The following is a 27,745-nucleotide window of genomic DNA, read 5'->3' as shown; positions in this document are numbered from 1 at the left end:
ACGAATCCTACACCTGTTATACCATTTTCTGCTCCTGTTGATATTACCCGATACTCATCTGACCAGAAATCCTTGTCTTCCTTCCACTTCACTTCACTGACCCCTACTATATCTAGATTGAGCCTTTGCATTTCCCTTTTCAGATTTTCTTGTTTCCTGAGCACTATGGGACTTAACTTCAGAGGTCATCAGTCCCCTAGAACTTAGAACTACTTAAACCTAACTAACCTAAGGACATCACACACAACCATGCCCGAGGCAGGATTCGAACCTGCGACCGTAGCAGACGCAGGGTTCCAGACTGTAGCGCCTAGAACCGCTCGGCCACTCTGGCCGGACAAACAGACGACCAACAAAGCGATTCGATAAGGGTTCCTTTTTACAGATTCAGACACGAAACCCTAAAACGTATTACTTGTTCCTACGGGAGGTAATACGGCTCAAAACCAGAAGAATAGTTCCTATAATTATACGTCGGGAAACCAACAGCTTTTGAGATGTGGGCGAATGTGTTCTCTCATTAGTCTGCTACGGAGAAGTAGACATTAAGGCAGTGCGCTGTGTGTGTTACCACGCACCATGACGTATCCTCCATCCCATCTCCGCAGTGAATCACGCAGTCTTTCAAATACACCTGGCTGCATTTGGGTCACGTCGCATGCGTTAGCCACACGCTGCTATAACGTCTGTACATTGTTAATCAAATGGCTCTGAGCACTATGGGACTTAACAGCTGTGGTTATCAGTCCCCTAGAACTTAGAACTACTTAAACATAACTGACCTAAGGACCTCACACACATCCATGTCCGAGGCAGGATTCGAACCTGCGGCCGTAGCAGACGCACGGTTCCGTACTGAGCGCCTAGAACCGTTCGGAGACCACGGCCGGCCCATTGCGGTGATACGCTGCATCTGCAAGTATTTTTGGTAAAGTGTATGGCCACAAGAGCTCCTACCCACACACTGATACTAAAAAATTCCTGATGCCTCACCTCCATTGCTCAAGATTTTGTATCAGCCCACACACGTATATTGCGGTAATTTACTGTGTCATCTCTTGCGTGTCCTATCTCATACTACACAGTACTTATCCAAGTGAAATACCCCGTATCTGAACAGGTATTGATTTTCAGACATACGATTATAGCAACTATTCTTCTAGTTTTGACCAATATTACTTCCTGCAGGAATTTGTTACCCCTGTTTTAAACAGCCTTCACATATAATCAAAAGGTTTGTCCTGTTCAATAACGCACGCATGAACTCATTTTACAATGTCTGAGGCCACTTTGCCGAGTACTTTGATACTGATCGCTTTTTTTGTCGATATTTGGTTGCACTCAAACTTACAATGTCCTGAAGAAAGAAACGTAGTTCCTTGGCGAATAATACGGAAATCCAAACATACGTCGTGGACAGTTGAAATAGAGGTTATTTTAAATGATGAGCCTCATTTTCAAAAAATCGTATTTATTCAATTACAAATTCAAAATGCGGTAGAGTTCGCGCGGCCGGCTTTCCGTTCCAGTCAGTTGTGAGTGAAATGGCGACTGTGGAGCACGAGGTTTTCTGCGTCCTTGAGTTGGTGAAAAGTGAGCCACAAATTGCAGTGCAGCGCGCATTTCGCGTCAAATTCAGTATTGAACGACCAACTCGCAATTAGCATTAGCCATTGGTTTAAGCAGTTTAAACAGTCTGGGAGATTGTGCAAAGGAAAAAGCACGGGCCGACCGCGTGTGTCAGAGGATGACGTCCGCCGGATTCAAGAAAGTTTAGTGCGCAATCCCAGCAAGTCTTCTAATAGAGCTAGTCGAGAACTTGGAATACCCCAATAAACTGTATGGAAAGTACTGAGACGGCGTTTGCTGTACAAGCCCTACCGACTACAGCTCGTGCAGGCTCTCAACCCTAATGACAAAAGGAAGTGTCTCGCATTTTGTGGTTATGTGCCAGCAAAGATGGAGGATGACACATTTCTTCAGCATGTGATTTTTAGTTATGAAGTGGCGTTCCACCTTAGTGGAAAAGTCGAGAGACGCAAGTTCACATATGGGGTTTGGAATATCCCGTACAAAGGTTTATGGAGCATTTTTCTTTGCGGAAAGAACTGTAAAATGAATCATGTACCTGGACATGTTGGAAAAATGGCTGTTCCCTCAAGTTATGGAAGATTCCCAGGACTTCATTTTCCAACAGCATGTAGCTCAGCCCCATTGACACGGTGTTGTAGGAGGCCTTTTTGAATGACTCCCTTCCTCAGTGCTGGATGGGATGCAGGGGACTTCAGGACCTGGCTCTGCACTTAAGACCACCAAGATTTCCTGGTCTCACACCCTGCGACTATTTCTTATGGGGTTATGTGAAGGAAGCTGTTTACGTCCCGCCTCTACCAACCATTCTGAACGATCTGCAGAACCGAATCACTGCTGCCGTGCACTCAGTAACAGCAGATACGCTTTCGCGTGAGTGGGACGAATTTGGCTACCGTGTCGATGTTTGCCATGCAACCAATGGTGGCCAAATTGAACAATTATAACATTTATCATATTTCTAGTTATTAAATTAAGACCAATTAATTACAAATTATTAAATTTTTTAATTTATATCAAACATTATGAAAAGAAACTTTGAAACGTCCTCTTTTCATTGGTATAAAGCTTGTCATTTTGGATTTGCACTTGAATAAATACGAAGTTTTGAAAATGGGTCCATCATTTACAATAACCTGTATACTCCAAACACGCACACGCGAGGGCGCGCACACACACACACACACACACACACACACACACACACATACATACACACACACACAAGCATGCTCGAAATTCCTGCTAACATTGTTACAAAATTGAAATCGTTGATGAAATTACTGGCGCAGCTTCTCGAAAATTCCTGGCGTACTTCGAACAACAGTGCAACTGCTTCATCTGACCAACCTACACCACTACATACGCGTAAACACGTTCGCTTACCAAACGAACTCCGGCGTTGTCACCGCTGATTGGCTAACGCATTTTTGGTCGTGGCTCCAGTGGCTCCACAACGCTGCATTGCCGGTCTCCCATTATCTGAAAAATTATGACAGATTCAACGTCCCCTACGCTGCTCTCGTTGTTTTTCTCCACCTTGTAAAACAGTCTACTTTTATTACCTGCTTCATCAATTATTTCACACGATACACGAATGGCTTACTCCTTATCAATAAACTCAGAAATTTGTCTTTAACTTTACTATGATTATTCAGTACTGTTAACTGACAATCTTTTACATAAAACTGTCCTAGCAGACTAGTGCGTCCGCACATGGGAAAGGCCGCACTAGCCAGTGAGTAAACTAGGCTCTGTTGCGATAGCCCAGTTTGCCTTATTATCATAATGGTGGTGGTGGTAACTTCCTATGGGACCACACCGCTGAGGTCATCGGTCCATAGGATTGCACAAACTTAGTCTATCTTAAACTAACTTACACCAAGGACAACACACACACCCATGCCCAAGGGAGGCCTCGAACATCCGACGGGGGGAGCCACGTGAACCGTGGCAAGGCGCCTCAGACAGCGCCGCTACTCTGCGTGGCTATTATCACAATAATAATTAACTATAAAACTTAGACATAACGAATATTTATCGACGAGGATTTGTTAGACGAATTATTTTTGTGAATATATGTATTGCAACCTTGTTCTTCTCCCTCTTTATTTTTACAAAATCATTGGTCGTCTTACATCTTTATCCTCCTTTTAGCAGACACTGCGGTGAAGAATTTTCTGAATGATAAGACTTTCACCCTTGGACAATACTTGTGTTTCCTTTCGGATACTACCGTAATTTCAGCTCTACAGCTAATTTCGAGTTACTCATCATTATCTTCTGATGGTCATCGTAGGATAATGAATCACTAGAAAATATCTATAGAGACGAAATTTCGATAGCATCCGACAGGAAATAAAAGAAGAGCCAAACGACGAAAGTTTCATCATTTAAAAATCTTCTGTCAGATGTCTTTTTTATATGGTTTCTCCAATTCCTGTATTTCGGTCCCTACTAGGTCTACCTTCGTGAAGGCCTTTATGTCACACTTTCTGATATATTCTAGTACCATTCATACGTCGCTCATGCACATACCACTCTAGTTGTTTCCCTCCTATACACTGTACCAACGTAAAATCTTCTTTCAACGTTCTTTACATGTTTTTATTACTTGCCTTTCTCATTTTTGTCTTTTGTAACGCTTACTCCAATACATCATTTCCATTGCACTAACCCTTTGTTTCATTTTATTTGTGAGTGTCCACACTTCAGCCCTATCTAATACGGCGCATTCCATAGAAGTGTTTTACAGTCGCTTCTTTGGAGCTACTGTCGTTCCGTAATAGTGGATTTAACTACTTAATTATTACATCTGATTTCCTAATTTTATTCCGTACATCCTGAATATCCATTTCATGTACTGACAGTATGACGTTCAAGACGTTGTATAGGTCTGTATTTATAATAACGCCCTTTTCGAGTTTTAAGTTGAGTACGTAGTAAATTGGAAGTAGCACAATAAATCCACAATTATCTGCATGGGTTTTATTTGCAGCTCTTTCCACACAGGTAACAGGACGATTGGACTGCGGAATGTCACAGAGTGTCAACTCGATTACATCAGAAGAATTTGGGGAGTCGAGCACGCACTTAAATCTTGATCGTGTACTTTACGCCACTTGTGGATACTTTTATTCATGTGACAATATTCATTATCTTACGGGATGATTTTATGTTCTCGAAGCAATACTCTCATCAAGTATCAAGAGGGTGACCTCCGAGATTGGATTCGTAATCAAAGTTGACAAGAATGATTTCCATCTTAATAAACGGAAACGAAAACTTTTTCCATATCGTACAGCTAGCCACAACTCGAGTAAGTCCATCCGCCTTCACATCTAGTAAACGTGACTCATAGGACGAGATTCCTACTGATAACCAGCAGCTCTTGGGAGACACGGAGATTTCAAAGCAAAAGAGGAAAAGAGAAGCGAAGTAGATAACACTTTTCACAGTAATGGCTACAGAGTATCCACACTACCGATTCACGGGTTTGAAACACCTAGAAGAATTAGATGCAGCTTTAATAGATCCGCAATGGTCATAAAAAGTGAAACCTAACTATGGATTTACCACAGACTGAATGTGTCTTTGGAACATCGGTACAAACAGTAGGAAACATTGTTGTACTGAATTCTAACCGAAAGTTAAAGAGACGTTTTGTAATGTGCATTATTGGTCATCGAAGGTGTTTGTACAATTTGAGTCTCTAACGTTGATAACTTACGAAACAGCGAGTAAACTAATCTATTAAATCCGAAATTTGAGTTCTGTTGTTGTTTCGTGCTTATTAACAAACAATTTAGAAACGTTACAAAATTGCATCTTAAGCAAACTCGTACATGTCGGTGGTTACAGTAATCTTGATATAATTTATCTCTTCACTAACTCATGCAATAGAATACCTTCTTTGCTGTTTTTTGGGGGTTGGGTGGGGGGTGGGGGGTGGGGATGGTGGTACTGAGGTTTTCTTATGTTGACTGCGACAACCTTACTTCTTTGTTTTTGAGCGACTATATTGTCATCAGTCTGAAATGGATATGTGTTGTCATGATCTTAACTACTCTGGCTAAATGCTATTTTCTGCTCTATACAGGGTTTTTATAAATTAGCCATACAAAAGTGACCTTTAATTGTGAAATAGGTAAATAAGTTACAGAAATGTTTAATACAACACTGAATGCCATCTAGGTGAAAAGAGAAGGGAGACAGGACTATAGACTTACGCTGTGAGCTGTTTTTAAGCCAGAGTGGACGGGGCCCGCCGCCATCTTAAATAGCCCAAAACATTAGCAGACCACTGTTTGCAATTGCTTCTTGTTCATTATTTCCGTATCGTGTGCACGTAACAGCTGTTTTAAATACTATGAATTACGATATTTACGATATTGCAGTGCCCGCGTTATTCTGATTACGACACAAAGTTCGTTTGGACATGCATGCGTGCGACTGCTCGCGATAAGCGGGAAATCCGGGTTTGAGTCCAGATCCTGCACAAATTTTCGTGTGTCGTCATTCCATTCTATAACTGATGATAGTCTGTATTAGCAATTGCAAACTCATTTGATGTATACTATAAATTACAGTGCTGACGTGAATAACGTAGCGTAAGAAAGGCAATTTCGAACGTTTGTCTGTTCTTGAGTGCGTATTTGCTCTAGTAATGAGACACATTTCGCCTCGTTAATGCAACTTGTTTTTGTTGATATATTTCGAATAATCAAGAAGAGAAGGCTGTGATGTGAAAACGATGCTTTCGAAATCCATTTTAATCCAATTTTACTATATTTCTATTGATAGCAAACGAAGCTGGAACTCCGAAATCAATGCCTGCTTGCTTCTGGTACTGCTTCTTGCTCGATACATTTTCAACTTTCAACTCGTGTGAACAACACTTTTAATGTGCATGTTTGCAAAAAAACTTATCTTCTTTGTTAGCCCATAAGCGAGTGCAATGAGGAAAGAAGCAAGATATGCTGTCGTATCTTGGGGTTGTCAATAAAGTGAACGATTATTGAAATGTCAAAGAAGCAGAACTGCACGGAGGTTAACTGCATGCGGAATAGAGCTCTTGTTTTATTAGATTGTCAGTGCATTACTCCCACTGTAATTTACACATCTTCTCATTTTGAAATCTTACCTATGGTGCGGCAGTCAGTGTGTGGCTAATAATAATAGCAATTTACAGGGTAAAACAAACGATATAATTCTTTAAACTTCTTCCATCATTGTTGAATACTATAAATGTGAATAAGTGAATAGTCTCAAACGCTTACGACCCCCTAAAACGCCTATTTTGCTTTAACACATCTTCTCATTTTGAAATCTTACCTATGGTGCGGCAGTCAGTGTGTGGCTAATAATAATAGCAATTTACAGGGTAAAACAAACGATATAATTCTTTAAACTTCTTCCATCATTGTTGAATACTATAAATGTGAATAAGTGAATAGTCTCAAACGCTTAAGACCCCCTAAAACGCCTATTTTGCTTTAACACCTACGTAAGTAATTTTTTTTAGTAATGTAGCCTAAGCTGCGTAAGATGTAGGCCTACCTATCCAACAGTAGCCTCTTTGCTCCGTTTCCCGGAGTATTTGTCGCCAGTAACACTGTCAGTTTTCAGGAATAACGAAACATAATATAATTAGAATGTAAGTCTACTTTGATCTTCAGCTTGATTTTACTTTTGAATTTCACTTTGAGGTTTTCAAAGCCTGCTTTGTGAGATACCAATAGTTAATTAGTTAGCTTCATGCTCCGTTATCATTTGCACGATAAATCGTAATGATGTAGAACAAGTCATTATATACTGACAATTTTGTAAATGTGTCTCTATGTTGATCATTTATAAGTTTTTTTTCTTTTTTTACTTAAAGACAGACAGATGTTAGTCAATAATTGCTAGAAATCATCTTTTACATGTTTTCAGTTTAGTTTCAAATTTTACTTCGCTGTCAGTCAGGTGTTTTATATCAATGGCAAAGTGATCAAAACTTCTGGTTGCAGTATTGTTAGACCGTGTTTGTGCTACAGACAATCTTCATGTGGGATGATGAATGTCTTTTTTTGCTTGTGGTATTGCAATTATGTGCATTATTGTTACTGTTGGAATGCAGTAGATTATTTACAACAAACTTCATGAGGAAATAATTATACTGTGAAGCCGTTCGATTGCTATTAAGATGCCAAGCAGCAGGCAGGCGCAGCGAACAGTATGTGCACGTAATTTTTCAGCCAAAGCCTTTTTCAGCAAGGAAACAAAGCACACACACACATTTTTACACACACAACTAACACACACACACACACACACACACACACACACACACACACACACGACCGTTGTCTCCGGCTGTTCGAGTTGGAATACATTTTGTAGAGGGACAGAATGTGAACGAGACGAGGCACTGGCAGAAGTAAGGCTGTGAGGACGGCGCGTGAGTCGTGCTTGGGTGGCTCAGCCGGTAGAGCACTTGCCCGCGAAAGGCAAAGGTCCCGAGTTCGAGTCTCGGTCCGGCACACAGTTTTAATCTGCCAGGAAGTTTCTTATCAGTGCACACTCCGCTGCAGAGTGAAAATCTCATTCTGTAAACATCCCCCAGGCTGTGGCTAAGCCATGCCTCCACAATATCCTTTCTTGCAGGAGTGCTAGTTCTGCAAGGTTAGCAGGAGAGCTTCTGTTAAGTCTGGAAGGTGGGAGACGATGTACTGGCAGAAGTAAAGCTGTGAGGACGGGGCGTGAGTCGTGCTTGGGTAGCTCAGCCGGTAGAGCACTTGCCCGCGAAAGGCGAAGGTCCCGAGTTCGAGCCACGGTCCGGCAGACAGTTTTAATCTGCCAGGAAGTTTCATATCAGCGTACACTCCGCTGCAGAGTGAAAATCTCGTTCTGGAGTCATCATAGAGTCTTACAACGGTGCACAGCATGCGCAGCGTTGTGTATGGTTTCATGAATCCAAATTTGGTACTACCGTTCAAGAAACAATTCGGGACTAAATATCACAAGCCACCAGCTCAAAGACAAACTTTTATTAATTAGTACAATCGTTTCACCTGTGTATCACACAGGGCGCCGGGTCAAGGTGGGCCAGCAGTCCCTCAGGCAACCATTGAACGAGTTCGGCGGTGTAACATTCGTAGCCGAGTAAACCAACGAGACGTACCAGCTTAGAATTGAATATGCCTAGTGCTACAGTGTGGAAGGTATTACGGAAACGCCTGTCATTCAAACCCTAGAAATTGGGAACTGTTGCAAGCTAAGAGAAAGTCACAAAGAAAAACGAAATGAGTTTCGTGTAGAATTGTTTAACAAAATGCAGACTGAACACGATTGTCTTAACAGAATCACATTGAAGACAGAGTATTTGTTCTTCCGCTTCCAGGAAACGTCGACGAGCTGCGACGACGAATAACATAAGCGGTGGCCACCACACGTCAAGACTCGCTTTACAGAATTTGGCAGGAAGCTGATTCCAGTTGGGACAGTGTGGTATCCACACTGAACATTTGTAAATAAAAGTTGAAGATATACTGCAATCGGCGCTGTATCACACATTTCTGTACGTTACTTTGGTACAACTAATTTATAAATGCCCTGTATTAATTTTGTTTCTGCTGGATATTCTTTTTATATTTGTTGGATTATTTTCTTTTACACGGGTGGAAATTCTTAACAAATTTGTCTAATAAGGACTGTGTCTGTGGAAGATAAAATATTATGCCGACATCTGAAATGTAACAACCAGATTTGGCAGTTGAAACAGATAAGCACGAAGCTTTATGTGAAGTGATGTTCTTAATAACTGTGCACACCGTCAAGAAAATAAATCTGATCTGATGTGTACTATATGTGCTGAAATATTGTGTTTTCACAGAAATAAAACGTCAATACCATCACGCAGTTCCCCTTGGGCCCTTTAAGACTATTCTTTGCTTCAAATCTGTGGATGGACTACGTTCACGAGCAGCATTTTGGTAGCATACATTTTTTATGTAATTTGTTTAAAATGGTTGCCGAGGATCACCGTGTATAAAAGGAACCGACGATCGGTTACGACAGGAGAAGAGCAGAGATATGGACAGCACCCAGCAGCAGCCAAAGATGTCCAAATCGTAGGAATTCGCAGCAAACACATCAAGGTCGCAGAAGATGTGATAACAACGCCATGTAGTGACATCACTTTTATCATAGCCATTCAAATTACTTAAACCACTGACTATTACTTTGAAATTATTGCAACTTCTGAAATATCTGTATGCAGAACCAAGTATTTAAATGAAATAAATTTGTTTCTTAAAGAGAGACTTGGCAGTGGAAATCCGTGCGACTGTAACTCTACCAACATCTCTATTGTGATGCAGTGAACAGAAAACTCTGTTGTAGCTAGAATTCTATTAAACCATTATATACGTACTCCGTCTTGAGGCCACAAGTGGCCCATCGAGACCAGTTAAGCGCATTGTGGAAATGGTGTTGTGTCCTGGTTGGAAACCTAAACGTTTCAGCACATCACATTTGATAATGTTTCCTTCATTGTATGTTGCCACTGCATAACACACTCCAAATTGCAATGTTTTTATCTGTACAAACACTCTTTTGGGAATCCTAATCCAAATTGAATTATTTACACTTTCATTTGGATTTTGTGTTTTTCCATGTAAACACTTTTCCAATAAACGCGGCTGTGATAAATCTCTGAATTAAGGGCTGAGTAAAGCTGTTGTCCTGCATGATAACATATTTTGCCTCAAGAGAGAATTGATGGGTAGCAGAATGCCAGGGCCCTGATAAAGAATTTAAGGATGCCTGTTGGAAGTAGTCAGTGTAAACGGCTGTTGGAGCATTGAGTCCCTCCAAAGTCGCACGAGCCCAGCAGGACACCGGGACAAGACTGAGGGAGGAAAACGACTGTGGCCTTGCTGTGAAGATTTCCTCTCGGCTTTTACGTGAATTGTGTAAGGGATATTTTTCGGTCATAAATCTCTGGAAAGGTTTGATGCCGCATCTATCCCTTCCTACGCTGTGCTAATTTTGCATCTCTACTCACCTACTATATACATATTGTAATATAATATTCTAATCTTCGTCTCTTCCAGTTTTTACTGGCGGATTTACTAAGGACTCTATGCAATATTTGACTAAATGTGACGTCCAGGTTTCAGAATTTTGCGCCCTGTGTCCGAAACCCAATTATTATTTTTATTAATGTTTCCCATCTGTCAACCCATGTCCGCAGAAGACAAATACACGAATGCTTTCCAATGTATATTCAAATAACGTTGTCCATATCGTCTATTACTGTATATCTGGTGAATTAATCACAAATAAATAAATTAATAAAAAAAATGAGAAAATTATTTGTAATGGATTTTGATGAAATTCGTGTTGTCTATCTTGATTCATAATGAACTACAGGCGTCATTTTTCGGCAAAATGGTCCCTTATGAGTGGTTTGTGGCGAAGTTATTGTCAACACGTGAAATCTTCAGCAATGTTAACGGCGTTTCTTTCCCGAGTGATATCCATAGAAAGAAATGTCACTGTGCAAACCTGCCTTCGAGTGATCTCGTGGTGTTCGGAATTTGTGTGTTTCGAATGTTTCTACGATCCGTGTCATCGAAGGTCGTTGTGTTCGGAATTTGTGTGTTTCGAATGTTTCTACGATCCGTGTCATCGAAGGGAACGCTCCAAAATATAAGAATTAATATAAGAATTGATTTATGAATGAAATACAGGGTGTTACAAAAAGGTACGGCCAAACTTTCAGGAAACATTCCTCACACACAAATAAAGAAAATATGTTACGTGGACATGTGTCCGGAAACGCTTAATTTTCATGTTAGATCTCATTTTAGTTTCGTCAGTATGTATTGTACATCCTCGATTCACCGCCAGTTGGCCCAATTGAAGGAAGGTAATGTTGACTTCGGTGCTTGTGTTGACATGCAACTCATTGCTCTACAGTACTAGCATCAAGCACATCAGTACGTAGCATCAACAGGTTAGTGTTCATCACGAACGTGGTTTTGCAGTCAGTGCAATGTTTACAAATGAGGAGTTGGCAGATGCCCATTTGATGTATAGATTAGCACGGGGCAATAGCCGTAGCGCGGTACCTTTGTATCGAGACAGATTTCCAGAACGAAGGTGTCCCGACAGGAAGACGTTCGAAGCAACTGATCGGCGTCTTAGGGAGCACGAAACATTCCAGCCTATGACTCGCGACTGGGGAAGACCTAGAACGACGAGGACACCTGCAATGGTCGAGGCAATTCTTCGTGCAGTTGACGAAAACCCTAATGTCAGCGTCAGAGAAGTTGCTGCTGTACAAGGTAACGTTGACCACGTCACTGTATGGAGAGTGCTACGGGAGAACCAGTTGTTTCCGTACCATGTACAGCGTGTGCAGGCACTATCAGCAGCTGATTGGCCTCCACGGGTACACTTCTGCGAATGATTCATCCAACAATGTGTCAATCCTCATTTCAGTGCAAATGTTCTCTTTACGGATGAGGCTTCATTCCAACGTGATCCAATTGTAAATTTTCACAATCAACATGTGTGGCCTGACGAGAATCCGCACGCAATTGTGCAATCACGTCATCAACACAGATTTTCTGTGAACGTTTGGGCAGGCATTGTTGGTGATGTCTCGATTGGGCCCCGTGTTTTCCCTCCTCAATGGAGCACTCTACCTGTGCTGCTAGAACATGTGCCTTTAGAAGTACGACACAACATGTGGTTCGCGCACGATGGAGCTCCTGCACATTTCAGTCGAAGTGTTCGTACGCTTCTCAACAACAGATTCGGTGACCGATGGATTGGTAGAGGCGGACCAATTCCATGGCCTCCACGCTCTCCTGACCTCAACCCTCTTGACTTTCATTTATGGGGGCATTTGAAAGCTCTTGTCTACGCAACCCCGGTACCAAATGTAGAGACTCTTCGAGCTCGTATTGTGGACGGCTGTGATACAATACGCCATTCTCCAGGGCTGCACCAGCGCATCAGTTGATTCTATGCGACGGAGGGTGGATGCATGTATCCCCGCTAACGGAGGACATTTTGAACATTTCCTACAACAAAGTGAAGTCACGCTGGTACGTTCTGTTGCTGTGTGTTTCCATTCCATGATTAATGTGATTTGAAGAGAAGTAATAAAATGAGCTCTAACATGGAAAGTAAGCGTTTCCGGACACATGTCCACGTAACATAATTTCTTTCTTTGTGTGTGAGGAATGTTTCCTGAAAGTTTGGCCGTACCTTTTTGTAACACCCTGTATAAGAATTTAAAGTGATTGTAACTCCATATAACAAATGTATGGCACTTATTGCAAAACCTTGTTGCAATTTTACAATTGACATAGAATCCTTGCATCGCATAGTAAACTTGCAGGGGAAATTGTTGGATAAATGAAAAAAAAAAATTATGTATTCTTCCGTTACTGCTTGGTAGAAAAATTCCATATTTAAGGAAGAATAACAAGTACACTGCTTTTGTTCTACTGATTTTCTCAGAAACGGTCGAGTATCTACGGATGAGACGAGATACGTGTTTGCTTATTTTGACTCCTCTTCCACTGAGCAAAGTTTCTGGGGAATCGAGTTATGACACTTACCGTGTTCTCCTCGTCAGTTCAGGAAAAAAATGCCAGCGGCGCTGCAGAAGGCTCACTTGTCTAGAACAGTCAATGGAGACAACAAAGTCGATAGTGTAAAAGGTGCTAAACAGTGTCTTTAACGACTACACTGAGTGGCTACGTGTTGGATCTGGCATCGAAGTGTAATTTTGAAACATTCCATCACGATGTGCGACACAGTGACAAGACAAGTAGATTACACCTCGCTGGGAGAACAGCCCCGGTCGTATTAACGTGGACAACAAGAGCGCCCTGCATCTTCCCCCGGGAACTAGCAAGCGGCGTGCTGACTCTAAATCACTCGACACGGGGGCTTCGGTAGCATCGCTTTTTGATTTCTCCGCTGGCCCCTGGAACGCTGGAAACAATAAAAATTAATGCCCCTCTCTGTCCGGCGGGCGAATGGACATCGCTCCAGATGACTATCAACATACATAACGCGCCTGACATTTTTGCATTCTTTGCCGACTGCGTCGCTCCCCTCCAGTCCGACCTTCCCCCCGCGCGCGCGTGCCGGGTTATTAGACGAACTGGCTCGTAAAATAAATACAAATATAAACGTTATCTGACGGGGAAAAATTGCGCATATTCTTGCTCCGTGATTGGCTCAAAAGGCCCGGCCAATCGCGCACGCGTAGCGAAAGGTAATTCCATTCCACTGTGTTCCTGTGCCGAGGCGTTTGCAATTTTTTCTTTTTTTCCCCCCTTTTTTACCACCCGCAACGTGCGTGCGCGGATTGTGTGTGGTGCACAGAGAGAGGAAAGAGGGGGGGGGGGGGGGGATAGCGGGCAGCCGAAGCGCCAAGTTATACATCAAAACAAACTGCATGCATTAAGCTTACTAATCTCCAAATCAATGCCAACGATTCATTTGCAACTGTTTTCAAATTACACCACACTTTGGCTTTTCAGTGCAGGGGCAGGGGTGAGGGCCCCTACCCCTGCGCCCGAACGCATCACACACACACACACAAACACACACACACACGATCACTCGAGCGCACACGCACGTGCGCACGAGAAAGAGCGAGAGCGTGACAGAGCGAGAGAGAGGAGAGAATTTTTCGCAAAAAACGCGCTGGCCGACGGGTTGGGACACATTTTTTTATTATTACTTTTAGTTCCTGCTGAAATCAAAGCTGATTTGTTTTACTACCGCGCGCAGCACGGCATATATATTTTTTAATAACTGCGGGATTTCCGGCCGACGGCAATCCCTTTTTTCCCTTTTTCGTTTTGTTTTTTCGTAGCCTCTCTTCCCCATCGACCGGGCGGGTAGTTGTACACGTATCACAAATTAAATCCCTCCGCCGTTGTTTCCGCTGTTACCACGCGCACCCTCAGATCGGCGCGTCGGTGTGAGGCCTAGCTGGTTCCCCGCGGCCGCGGCCGTGACATGATATGTGGTTTTCAATTATTGCCGCCCCCGCCTACGGGGGGATGGCGAACGACGGTGCTCGGCCGCGGTCATACATAACGGCCGATTTTCCACGCTCATCATTCTCATATACTCGCTGCGGCGCGGCGCTGCGGTCGCGGCTGCTTTCTTTCTTTTATTTTCTTCGCTATCTTGTTATTGGGGCGCCGGCCGCGAGGGCGGAGGCGCCGGCGGGGTCTCGTCTTCTTCGCCTTCTTCTTTTCCATCCTCCTCCCACTCATCACCCGTGCCTGGTCGGGCAGTTACTTGTTTAATTAGTCGTCGCAAGCCAGTTAATTGTTTCTAGAGCTCGGCGCATAGCCTCAGGCAGCCTGGTACACGCCATTTCTAGTAGCAGTCTGACGAGTGGCACGTCACTGTCATGCTGCAGTGCCAACATCTGCTCCCAGTTCGTAATTATCTGACGGAACACGGGTAATGTTTGTGAGCTTTGAGTTTCTCCCGGCGTATAAATTGTTCAAATAATTCATGGTAATGTGGAGGCTGTAATGACACTTGAATTACGTAACCATTACGGCACCTCACCTCAACACCTCGATACCAGCAATATTCTACTGTGTTTCTGTAAAATAGTTAACATATTTGTGTGACAACATTCAGATTTGATTTCATTAATGTAGAGATACTTCGATACATCGATATGTATATATTGCAATGATGTTATTCTTAAGTGTATTCTTTCTTTATCACTATGATCATTAACGTACTTGTAACTCTGATTTTTGGGCACGTAAGCGGATATTAGAGAGTCAAGGTTTGGTCGTCATGTTAAAAAGACGCAAATTGTAGTAAATTTATGAAATGTGAACTTTAACAGTGAGGAAGATATTTTCAAGAATGTTTTATATTGTGAAGTGATGTTTTGGAACGAGTTACGTGATACTGCAACAAAAGTAATAAAAAAGAAGTGTAACTTAAATTCGGAATGCTGATTACTTTTTTTTTTTACATCATCATTGTCCTAACTTGCAAAAGTTCAATCGTCAAGAATGGTTTATGAAACACATCTATAAAACTTTTGAATATCGCAGAATAACACCTAGGTCTCTCTGCATCCGAGCTTGGAATCATCACTACCTAGATTTTCGGCGATTGAGCCATGAGTTCACAACGAGACCAGCGTGGGAAACACGAAAAGATGAGTGCCTAGTTTATCCATTGTTTCAAGAAATGACTCTATTAACTGTGTTCAAATGACACCTGCCACATAATATAACTTTGTTGTTTCCCGAAAATGCAATATTTAGCAGTGTGAGCAACACTACAATCATAATTAATTTTTGACCTTTGTTGTGGTAGGGTTGTTAGAAGGGGTAAACATCTTCGACAACCGCCGATATTTCGATAGGTGCACGCCCTGTCATTTTCAAGGGACGAATGCGATAAGAACGCTCTATGCAAGGAAATTTAACACTTTGCGGTCGGTAACCATACCGGTACGCCGGCGGCTACACTGTCTCACGGAGGTTTACGACCGTACGAGTACGTTTTCGCTTTTCTGACATAAACCATTGAGCGATCGGTAGTTCGTACCACGTCTTCTGGAACACAATCTTTGCGTGAAGGGGGCGTGGCACGTTTGCCGTGAGTGCAGATGAGGCCGTCTTCCTGGAGAAGCAGTCAGTGAAACAGCACGGACAGCACAAGTCTGCGGGGCAACGGGCCGGCTGTTTGTTCAACCGCCTGAGTGACTTCCAAGTTGGTCTGGCTGAGGATCGTCCGGACATGAGAGACGCGCTCCGAAAATGGGAGTGGACACATCACCCCTTTGGCCAATCGGATCTGGAGGTAAGGGGTGGGTCATCGTCATCCACGTATCTCCTGGCGGCTCCAAGTTTTTCCGCTGTTTGTCGCCGCACGGCGGCCTTGTATGCTCGGTGAGATACTTTTAGTTAGTTGCTTCGGTGCCGAAACCACGCGGCATTCGTAAAGACTGGTATTGTTCCCCGCTGTCAACATGATAATTGTGACTGGTTCGCTTCCCGTGCGTATTTGTGTCCTGCAGCTTCCATATCGGACTCGGATCAGCCTACTGTTGTTGTTGTTCCCTGTTCCTGTGTCTGGCCAGGAGATCTGAGGAGCGTGTCGCTCGTATCAAAACATAATACAGTATGTGATCAAAAGTATCCGGACAGCTGGCTGAAAATGACTTACAAGTTCGAGGCGCCCTCCATCGGCAATGCTGGAATTCAATATGGTGTTGGCCCACCATTAGCCTTGATGACTGCTTCCACTCTTGCAGGCATATGTTCAGTCAGGTGCTGGAAGGTTTTTTGGGGAATGGCAGCCTATTCTTCACGGAGTGCTGCACTGAGGAGAGGTATCGATGTCAGTTGGTGAGGCCTGGCACGAAGTCGGCGTTCCAAAACATCCCAAAGGTGTTCTATAGGATTCAGGTCAGGACTCTGTGCAGGACACTCCATTACAGGGATGTTATTGTCGTGTAACCACTCCCCAACAGGCCCTACATTATGAACAGGTGCTCGATCTTGTTAAAAGGTGCAATCGTCATCCCCGAATTGCTCCTCAACAGCGAGAAGCAAGAAGGGGCTTAAAACATTAATGTAGGCCAGTGCTGTGATAGTACTACGCAAAACAACAAGGGGTGCAAGCCCCCTCCATGAAAAACACTACTACATCATAACACCACCGCCTTCGAATTTTACTGTTGGCACAACACACGCTGGCAGATGACGTTCACCGGGCATTCGCCATACCCACACCCTGCCATCGGATCGCCACGTTGTGTACCGTGATTCGTCACTCCACACAACGTTTTTCCACTGTTCAATCGTCTAATGTTTACGCTCCTTGCTCCAACTGAGGCTTCGTTTGGCATTTACCGGCTTGATGTGCGGTTTATGAGCTGCCGCTCGACCATGAAATCCAAGTTTTCTCACCTCCCGCCTAACTGTCACAGTACTTTCAGTGGATCCTGATACAGTTTGGAATTCCTGTTTGATATGGTCTGGATAGAATTCTGCCTATTACACATTACGACCCTCTTCAACTGTCTGCCGTCTCTTTCAGTCACAGACGAGGTCGGCCTGTACGCTTTTGTGTTGTACCTGTCCCTTCACGTTTCCACTTCACTACCACATCGGAAACAGTGGACCAGTGAACCCATGGATGTTTAGGAGTGTGGAAATCTCTAGTAAAGACGTATGACACAAGTGACACCCAAATCACCTGACCACGTCCGAAGTCCGTGAGTTCCGCGGAGAGCCCAGTTCTGGTAAAATGATGTCTAATGACTACTGAGGTCGCTGATATGGAGTACCTGTCAGTTGGTGGCAGCACAGTGCACTTAATATGAGAAATGTATGTTTTTGGGCATATCCGGATATTTTTGATCACATTCGCGTCTTCCTTCCAACTAAGTTTTCGGTCCCTCGCGGCGGTTAAGCATTTACCGCTTCCGCCTGGAGAAGTGTGGTGAACAACCTATCGGGTCAGCCTAAGCGATTTCGGGTCCGTTCTTCCGGATCAAATTGCCCGGCGTTTTAATTGTGTTTGTTCCTTTTAGTGAATTCCTTTTTAGGTGAACCAGAGTTATTGAATTTTAGTCAAATATATTCGAATGATGTTTGTAGCATGCACGTTTTGAAGACTGTTCTCTTAGACCTTAAGAACAAATTGATGCAACTTGAGTGGTGAAATATTATCATGCTCTCCTTACCTTAATTTGCTTTAAATATTTCAACAGTAGTAATCAGTGGCACACAAGATTCGTGTATTTTTGGGAAGAGAGTAACATTTGTTGTAACTTTACATTTTCCTACTTCATGTTCTCATGAATGATCTTTGGAGAGTTGAGAGCAGGTATTTGAATTAACACTAGATTTTTTGTTATTTGATCTGACTGAAATATTTCACAACGTTGTCGATCGATTATCAGTAATTGTTCTCAAAATGTTTAATCTGATTTCGTAGTTTTGTCTTAGTATGTCAAGACCCGTTTACCTAATTGGTAAAGTTATTTTTCCTGACTAGGTAAAAAGACGAGGGCTAGTAGAAATCCTTGGGTAACAGAAGAAATATTGAATTTAATTGATGAAAGGAGAAAATATAAAAACGCTCTAAATGAAGCAAGAAAAAAGGAATACAAACGTCTCAATAATGAGATTGACAGGAAGTGCAAAATGGCTAAGCAGGGATGGCTAGAGGACAAATGTAAGGATGTAGAGGCTTATCTCACTACGGGTAAGTAGATACTGCCTACAGGAAAATTAAAGAGACCTTTGGAGAAAAGAGAGCCACTTGTATGAATATCAAGAGCTCAGATGGAAACCCAGTTCTAAGCAAAGAAGGGAAAGCAGAAAGGTGGAAGGAGTATATAGAGGTTCTATACAAGGGCGATGTACTTCAGGACAATATTATGGAAATGGAAGAGGATGTAGAAGAAGATGAAATGGGAGATACGATACTGCGTGAAGAGTTTGACAGAGCACTGAAAGACCTAAGTCGAAACAAGGCCCTTGGAGTAGACAACATTGCATTGGAACTACTAACGGCCTTGGGAGAGCCAGTCCTGACAAAACTCTACCATCTGGTGAGCAAGATGTATGAAACAGGCGAAATACCCTCAGACTTCAAGAAAAATATAATAATTCCAATCCCACAGAAAGTAGATGTTGACAAATGTGAAAATTACCGAACTATCAGTTTAATAAGCCACGGCTGCAAAATATTAACGCGAATTCATTACAGACGAATGGAAAAACTGGTAGAAGCCGACCTCGGGGAAGATCAGTTTGGATTCCGCAGAAATGTTGGAAAACGTGAGGCAATACTGACCCTACGACTTATCATAGAAAATAGATTAAGGAAAGGCAAACCTACATTTCTAGCATTTGTAGACTTAGAGAAAGCTTTTGACAATGTTGATTGGAATACTCTCTTTCAAATTCTGAAGGTGGCAGGGGTAAAATACAGGGAGCGAAAGGCTATTTACAATTTGTACAGAAACCAAATGGCAGTTATAAGAGTCGAGGGGCATGAAAGGGAAGCAGCGGTTGGGAAGGGAGTGAGACAGGGTTGTTGCCTGTCCCCGATGTTATTCAATCTGTATATTGAGCAAGCAGTGAAGGAAACAAAAGAAAAATCCGGAGTAGATATTAAAGTACATGGAGAAGAAGTAAAAACATTAATGTTCGCTGATGACATTGTAATTCTGTCAGAGACAGCAAAGGACTTGGAAGAGCATTTGAACGGAATGGACAGTGTCTTGAAAGGAGGATATAAGATGAACATCAACAAAAGCAAAACGAGGATAATGGAATGTAGTCGAATTAAGTCGGGTGATGCTGAGGGAATTAGATTAGGAAATGAGACACTTAAAGTAGTAAAGAAGTTTTGCTATTTGGGGAGCAAAGTAACTGTTGATGGTCGAAGTAGAGAGGATATAAAATGTAGACTGGCAATGGCAAGGAAAGCGTTTCTGAAGAAGAGGAATTTGTTAACATTGAGTATAGATTTAAGTGTCAGGAAGTCGTTTCTGAAAGTATTTGTATGGAGTGTAGCCATGTATGGAAGTGAAACATGGACGATAAATAGTTTGGACAAGAAGAGAATAGAAGCTTTTGAGATGTGGTGCTACAGAAGAATGCTGAAGATTAGATGGGTAGATCGCATAACTAATGAGGAGGTATTGAATAGAATTGGGGAGGAGTTTGTGGCACAACTTGACAAGAAGAAGGGACCGGTTGGTAGGACATGTTCTGAGGCATCAAGGGATCACAAATTTAGCGTTGGAGGGCAGCGTGGAGGGTAAAAATCGTAGAGGGAGACCAAGAGATGAATACACTAAACAGATTCAGAAGGATGTGGGTTGCAGTAAGTACTGTGACATGAAGAAGCTTTCAAAGGATAGAATAGCTTGGAGAGCTGCATCAGACCAGTCTCAGGACTGAAGACAACAACAACAACAACAACAATTTTTCCTGAGGAGTGCTAATAAAAATCTTGATACGAATGATGGTCAGTCCTCATTTGGGCCCGGTTCTTCCACTCTCAGACACTCTAATCCCGAAGTGGGTACCAATGTGTATCTACCGCCGTATCGGTACGGTTGCTTCCTTCTGCGACTGAATGGTGCTGAAATCTGTTGTGAACATTTGGATCTACTTGAATTCTTAGGAGGCCTTGTATATATCCAATCTATGGAAACGAAATTCGGTACTTGAATTTGTGTTTTCGTGTTTCGTGAGAATGACGCGCTGGAAAGGTTTGACTGACGATGAAATTAGAGAATCACTGCTAAGTGAGGACTCAGTTTCGGAATGTGGTAGTGATTTCAAAGACGACGAAGGCTGCAAGGTATTAGTAAGAGAAAGTGAATATTCATAGAGCGACGCTGAAATTATTCACGAACAGGGGCCATTTACAGGCGAGAAAAAAGGAAAAGTCGGAAACAGTGAACGCAAATGGCTGACAAATGGCTTGTTTGCACCTAAGAACTACGCTTTTTCTAACGATAATTCTGGAGTGAATCCCCATTATGGACTAATTGAGGAACGTAGTGAAAATGAATGTTTTGAGCTTATATCGGACAGGCAATTGATGGGATTACATTGCCAGTGAAACTAAAAGCTTTTACAAAGTAGTGAATGAACGATATCAACGACCTTCAGGGGGGAATTTAGTGGACAGATAGAAGTGCAGACGAGATGTATCAGTTTTAAGCAGTCTGCATGCTGATAGTTCACGTAAAAAGAATAGAATGGAGGATAATTGGTCTACAGACACACTGAGTGAAACACCTTTCTTTTCGAAAGAATACCTAGCTAGAGAAGTCTGATAGTCCTTCGAAGGTTACATTTTAGTGATGCAGGCGTTTTGAGAGACTCTGAGAGGTCGAATAGACTGTATAAAATAAAGTATATTGTGAATTTTTTGACAGAGAAATGCAGATGAATTCTAAATTCATTCAGTGATTTGTGCATTGACGAGTCTTTAATCCTGTCGAAAGATAGGCTTGTTTTCAAACAGTATATATCGATCAAAAGGCAAGGATTTGGAATAAAACTGTTTATATTGTGCGATATTGAAACTAGATTTATTTTAGATATTATAGCGTGCACGGGAATAGGAACAGAAGTTGAAGATACTTCTGGTCTTGCTGTTTCTGGTGCTGTTGTAACTACTCTGTTGAAACCTTACCTCAATAAATAGTTTGTGCTTCCATGTAATACTTATCAAGTAACTAGATTTATTTTAGATATTATAGCGTGCACGGGAATAGGAACAGAAGTTGAAGATACTTCTGGTCTTGCTGTTTCTGGTGCTGTTGTAACTACTCTGTTGAAACCTTACCTCAATAAATAGTTTTGTGCTTCCATGTAATACTTATCAAGTAATTAAATACAAGTAATTAAATACAATGAAATCATTTGATTAAAAAATAGGAAGCGATTAGCCTGTTTTATGTACAATACCTTTGTAATGCAACAATCCCAAAATAACTCAGTTCAGAGATACAGAGAAGGAAACGAGTTTATGAAAAGTTAAGTCTCCAAAGGGTTAAAACCTCGATGAACAGTAACAGGACACGGACATAGGAAAACCGCTACGGTCGCAGGTTCGAATCCTGCCTCGGGCATGGATGTGTGTGATGTCCTTAGGTTGATTAGGTTTAATTAGTTCTGAGTTCTAGGCGACTGATGACCTCAGAAGTTAAGTCGGATAGTGCTCAGAGCCATTTGAACCATTTGACATAGGAAAGTTGAAGGTACTGGAGGTTTATGAATGCCAACAGAAACTTTCAAAAACATTTATTTGACGTTAGTGGCCCAAAGAAGTATCAAACAGTGCCGTGACATTTGTATCGTGTTCTATCGTATTATTCAGTTCTTAGCAAAAAGAATACTTCTCGAAATGTTGTCTACACGAATCACTTTTAGGATTTATGTAGAACACCATTTGAATTGCAACTTCTTAAAATAAAAACTTCACCTACTGTAAACTACCTTACTGGGCTTTTACAGATCACACTGAGCTTTGACCAACTTGTCTCTAAACACAGTTGCTTCACAGTGAGGCAGAAAATCTATAAATCTTTTCTTGTCATTAGCAAGCGTATATATCCATTTAAAAACTATGTAAAATACACACTCAACTTTTAACTTAAATCTGATAACTAAAAGCAATTTGCTTCTTAAGCAGTAACCATCCCTTTGACCGGTTTGTTTCTCAAAATTTCAGACAATGCTACTCTTACTCTCTGACTTAACATGAACAAGACAGCAAAACTGAACGTAGTTTGTCAAATTACCAATCGTCAGCTACAGCTGGGAAGTTGTCGTACTTCCTTGACAGTCACATTTCACCTGTTTTTGAAACAGAACTGTAATACTTTAATGACTTTCAGATGTCTTGGTCACACTTATTATTCTTTCAAAATCGTCTTAAGCGTTTCGACAGTCCGTCATTTTCATAGGCAACGTTATGTCAATCACATAAAACTGTTCAGTAGACGCATTATATCTCGTCAACATTCTCAAACATGAAACAAGTGCACTTGCCTCGTGTTTGAGAATGTTGACGAGAGATACAACGTTTCTATTGAACATTTTTATATGATTGACGTAACATTGCGTTTCAAAATGGCAGAATGTCGAAATATGTAAGGGCATTTTGGAAATAATAAAAAGTATGGTCAAAACATCTGAAAGTCATTGAAGTGCATCCAGATGGCTGCTTCGTCCCGTAGTATTATCATGCAAACTGCACCTGAACTGTATGTAGTACACATTAATTATGTTTGCGAACACTTAAAAAAAGCTTTGTGCTCTGCCTTACGGCAGGTCTAGTCATGGTGAAGCCTCGTCAGAGAGGTCCACCGTTTGAGCGTCTTGGGAAGTGATTCCAGTGGTGGTTTTCCATTGCCTTTCACTGATGAAAATGAAATGATAATGAGGACAACACAACACCCAGTCCCTGAGCGGAGAAAATCTCCGACCCAGCCGGGGTCGAAACCGGGCCCCTTGGCGTGACAAGCCGCCGCGCTGACTACTTATTTTTTCTTTTTGTTCGTTGTTGATTGTTGTGTCTGGTCGCTGCGGACCTCACATGACATCCGTTCAAGTTCGTTGTTGATCCATTCACTTAGTTATTTACACTACTGGCCATTAAAATTGCTACAACACGAAGATGACGTGCTACAGACGCGAAATTTAACCGACAGGAAGAAGATACTGTGATATGCAAATGATTAGCTTTTCAGAGCATTCACACAAGGTTGGCGCCGGTGGCGACACCTACAACGTGCTGACTTGAGGAAAGTTTCCAAACGATTTCTCATACACAAACAGCAGTAGACCACAATTGCTGGTGAAACGTTGTTATGATGCCTGGAGTAAGGAGGAGAAATGCGTACCATCGCGTTTCCGACTTTGATAAAGGTCGGATTGTAGCCTATCGCGATTGCGGTTTATCGTATCGCGACATTGCTACTCACTTTTGTCGAGATCCAATGACTGTTAGCAGAATATGGAATCGGTGGCTTCTGGAGGGTAATACGGAACGCCGAGCTGGATCCCAAAGGCCTCGTATCACTAGCAGTCGAGATGACAGGCATCTTATCCGCATGGCTGTAACGGATAGTGCAGCCACGTCTCGATCCCTGAGTCAACAGATGGGGACGTTTGCAAGACAACAACCATCTGCACGAACAGTTCGACGACGTTTGCAGCAGCATGGACTATCAGCTCGGAGACCATGGCTGCGCTTACACTTGACGCTGCATCGCAGACAGGAGTGCCTGCGATGGTGTACTCAACGACGAACCTGGATGCAAGAATTGCAAAAGTCATTTTTTCGGATGAATCCAGGTTCTGTTAACAGAATCATGATGGTCGCATCCGTGTTTGGCGACATCGCGGTGAACACACATTGGAAGCGTGTATTCGTCATCGTCGTACTGGCGTATACCCGGCGTGATGGTATGAGATGCCATTGGTTACGCGTCTCGGTCATCTCTTGTCCGCATTTACCGCACTTTGAACAGTGGACGATACATTTCAGATGTGTTACGACCCGTGGCTCTACCCTTCATTCGATCCCTGCAAAACCCTACATTTCAGCAGGATAATGCACGACCGCATGTTGCAGGTCCTGTACGGGCCTTTCTGGATACAGAAAATGTTCGACCGCTGCCCTGGCCAGCACATTCTCCAGATCTCTCACCAATTGAAAACGTCTGGTCAATGGTGGCCGAGCAACTGGCTCGTCACAATACGTTAGTCACTACTCTTGATGAACTGTGGTATCGTGTTGAAGCTGCATGGGCAGCTGTACCTGTACACGCCTTCCAAGCTCTGTTTGACTCAATGCCCAGGCGTATGAAGGCTGTTATTACGGCCAGAGGTGTTTGTTCTGGGTACTAATTTCTCAGGATCTATGCACCCAAATTGCGTGAAAATGTAATCACATGTCATTTCTGGTATAATATATTTGTCCAATGAATACCCTATTATCATCTCCATTTCTTCTTGGTGCAGCATTTTAATGGCCAGTAGTGTATTACAGAGGCCAACCAGCTCTCTGACCGAACACGCTGAGCTACCATGTCAGCCCACTCAGCTATCGGGGCGGACTTCCGAACACAGTCACATGATAAAAACGACGCTTCACTGATTATTAAATCTGCCGATTCCCCTAATTCACATACCATCTGTCTTCGGTGATGCCTTGCCAATGTACGCACGGTGATGTAGGACAGTCGAGCAGCCACTAACGGATGCAACTTCCGTCCCCGCGCTGTCCATTTCGTTACCAGGTCTACCGCTCTCCTTGCTGAGTGTGTCAGCCCCTAGCTGTATCGCACTGCTCTGTTGGGTGTGCCGTCTTTTGGTGACTACAATTACCAGCAGTAAGCCACTCCACGCTCGTGCTCGCCGCTCTGTCTTCAACTCCGCTCCCCAACTCGGCTCCCTGTGCTCCTCCTCTACAGCGATTATATAGACCAGCTGCTCGGCTTGTGTGTCTGAAAAATAACTGAAAAACTACGATTTGACCCCGATACAGCAAGATCGATACTTGGACACGGCTCACTCGGTATGCAGAAAGATAACACACACGCACGCGCGCGCACACACACACACACACACACACACACACACACACACACACACACACACACACAAACTGTAAATACTAGCGCCAAGACACAACCAAATACGAAGAATGTCAGGAGTTAGCAGGGAGAGAACAGGAGTTCACAGAGGACTTAAGTTGGACCCCCATCTCTGTTTACAAAGCCACTTCCTAATTTAATCTCAACTACTTCCTCAGTAACACTACCTCAATAGCTGGGAGTGTACACCAGAACCTCTGTGTCGATAAGATGACCGCTACCGAGATAATGTCCTGCAGCAGCAAATTTGCTCGCCTGTTGTAGACATCTATGACACTTACGCTCAATAAACCAGGCTAAAATGGTCTTAATGTTGGATGGTGGTCGGAAAACACATTCCACACAATATTACCGCATAATACAACGGATCATGCACTAGGTTTAGGGGTCACCTTGTAATTATCACCATCATCCGATTCACATTTGTTCGATGGCACAACGCGCGTCTGACCTGTCTTTTACTGTAACTATTTTGATGAAAGGTCAGGTGGGCTAACCCAGCCGACAAACCTCCAGGATTTGCCATGACGTGCACCCTGTGGATCAAGGTACGAAGTACTCCTTCACCTGAGCCGGATGGTGATAGCTATCAGCCTATTGATACAAGTGAGTGTGAGCTGGTTTCTTATATACAGCATGTGCCAACGAATTATCAACATTCCTCGTGATTATCACATTAAAGTGGGGACGCATAGCTATGCTTTTCCAGCTATATTGTGAAGCACATAATCAGTTGATGAATTTAGATATTCTAAACTACCGTGTAAGTACGGTGTATTGAGCATAATGATCACAGGCGCTTACAACAACCGAACAAATTTTCTGCTGCAGAACGTTGTGAGTCATTCTATGGAATTTAGCAACACGGGGATTCGTGTGGGACGAAGCTTTTCGGCAGTGCAACGGGAGTGTGCAAAAAGGTTCACGGAAGGCCGTTGAACACTGCGACCGAACACTGGCACTCAATGACAAGAAGTGTCATGGAGGAAAACTGGGCAAATCTGTTCCACGAACGGATCTGAGAAGTTGAAACTACTCATACTAGGGAAATCTGTGACATTACCTAGTTTCAAGAGGACAAAATCGCTTCCCGCATTTCGCTCAGACAAAAAAATCATGTATGACGACAGAATTGTCAGATGAATAGCTGACCTCGATTAATAGAGCTATGAAAAAGGAGGAAAGCAAAATTTTACTATTTTTGGATAAGTGCACCGTACACAGCAACCCACCACCATTAGATTATGTGAAACTGATTTTTTCCCATCCAACAAGACATCAATATTGCAACCTTTGTACTAGGGCTTAATATGAAATTTTAAAATCCTCTACCACAGAGAAATTGTTTCACTTGTGCTGCATTGCACTGAGAAAGGTGAGAATGCGAACGTGACAGTTCTGACCGTTATAGCCATGACTGATAAGGCATGGAAAAATGTCTGCTCTGTCACGCTATGTAACTGCTTCAGAAAGTGCCGGTTTGTAATGGAAACCTAGAACGCCTAACAGTGATCAGAGCCACGAGAATTACGGAATTCAATCCCACCAGACTCATGATGAGAAGTTCCCCCCACCACTGGTGAGTTAACCTTTGAGGATTTCTTCTGCTTGGATCATTATCGTTTGAGGATTTCGTTTATGTTGGCGAAGACATCGGTATCGGTGGTGATAAGGAAGAACAACCGCCAGCTCCAATCACACTGAGCGAGGCAATGTCATGTTTTCATGAAATTACGCTTCTACGCCCTCAGAACGGAAAAGAGTTATGATGTCTTCTCAGCTTCTATGACTATCAAAACTAAGCTGAACAGTGCTAGTTGTAAATCGCTCTTTCAAAGGAAATCACCAACTGTTTTTCAAAATAACGTGTAACACCTTAATCGGTATGTTTTTCATATACTATGTATATGTACTATATGTATGTGGCAGAATAAATGGTCA

This window comes from Schistocerca piceifrons, chromosome 2 (assembly GCF_021461385.2).
Source record: "Schistocerca piceifrons isolate TAMUIC-IGC-003096 chromosome 2, iqSchPice1.1, whole genome shotgun sequence".
NCBI lineage: Eukaryota > Metazoa > Arthropoda > Insecta > Orthoptera > Acrididae > Schistocerca > Schistocerca piceifrons.
The sequence above is the reverse complement of the archived record's forward strand: the minus strand, read 5'-3'. Positions refer to the sequence as shown.